Genomic DNA, 1,562 nt, shown 5'->3' with positions numbered 1-1,562 from the left:
TGGCTGTCCTTGAACTCACTCTGTAGACCAGGCTGTTCTCGAACTCAGAAATCTGCCTGCCTCTGCCTCCCAAGTGCTGGGATTAAAGGCGTGCACCATCATGCCTGGCCTGTTGCCATAATTTCTATCTTAGCCTGTTTATCATTTGTATAAAGGAAGGCTACTGATTTATTTGAGTTAATTTTATATCTGACCACTTTGCTGAAGTTGTTTGCTGAATTTAAGCAGGAGAAGGAAGTTCTCTGGTACAATTTTGGGAGTTATATATATATATGTGTGTGTGTGTGTGTGTGTGTGTGTGTGTGGTATCATACCATCTGCAAATAGTGATACCTTTATTTCTTTAATTTTATTTCTTCCTTGCCAGTTTATATCCCTTTGATTTCTTTTTGTTATATTATTTTTCTAACTAGCCCTGCAAGTACTATATTGAATACATATGGGGAAAGTGGGAATCCTTGTCTTATTCCGATTTCAGAGGGATTGCTTCAAGTATGTCTCTATTTAATTTTATATTGGCTATTTGTTTTCAGTAAATTGCTTTTATTATGTTTTGGTATGGGCTTTAAATTCCTGATCTCTTTATTACTTTTAACATGAAGGGTGTTCTATTTTGTCAAATGCTTTTTCCACATCTAAGGAGATGATCATGTGATTTTTCTCTTTGAGTTTGTTTATATAGTGGATTACATAAATGGATTTTCATATATTAAACCAACCTTGTATCTCTGGAGTGAAGCATACTTGATTGTGGTGAATGATGGTTTTCATGCGTTCTTAGATTCTGTTTGCAAAAATTGTATTGAGTATTTTTTCATCGATTTTCTTAAGCAAGACTGGTCTGAAGTTTACTTTTTGGTTGTGTCCTTGTGTGGTGTAGGTGTCAGAATAATTGTGGCTTTATAGAACGAGTTAGGCAATCCTCCTGCTTTTTTTTTTCTGGGTATTTTTAAAAAATTATTATTATTATTATTATTATTATTATTATTATTATTATTATTATTATTAATTTCTTTATTTACATTTCAAATGCCATCCCAAAGATCTACATACCATCCCCCCACCCGTGCTCCCCTACCCACCCAATCCCACTTCTTGGCCCTGGCCTTCCCCTGTGCTGGGTCATATAAAGTTTAAAAGAACAAGGGGCTTCTTTTCCCAATGATGGCCAGTTAGGCCATCTTCTGCTACATATGCAGTTAGAGACACAAGCTCAGGGGGTACCGGTTTGTTCAAATTGTTGTTCCACCTACAGGGTTGCCTCCCCCTTCAGCTCCTTGGGTATTTTCTCTAGTTCCTCCATTGGGGGCCCTGTGTTCCATCCAATAGCTGACTGTGAGCATCCACTTCTGTGTTTGCCAGGCACTCACATACCCTCAAAAGAGGCCACTATATCAGGGTTCCTTCAGAAGAATCTTGATGGCATGTGCATTAGTAACTGCGTGGTTGGATGGATCCCCAGATTGGGTAGTATCTGAATAGTCCATCCTTTCATCTTAGCTCTACATTTTGTCTCTGCATCTATATCGTTTCATGGGTGTTTTGTTCCTTATTCTAAGGAG

This window comes from Mus pahari, unplaced genomic scaffold, assembly GCF_900095145.1.
Source record: "Mus pahari unplaced genomic scaffold, PAHARI_EIJ_v1.1 scaffold_9419_1, whole genome shotgun sequence".
NCBI classification, from domain to species: Eukaryota; Metazoa; Chordata; class Mammalia; order Rodentia; family Muridae; genus Mus; species Mus pahari.
This window is presented reverse-complemented; position numbering follows the sequence as displayed.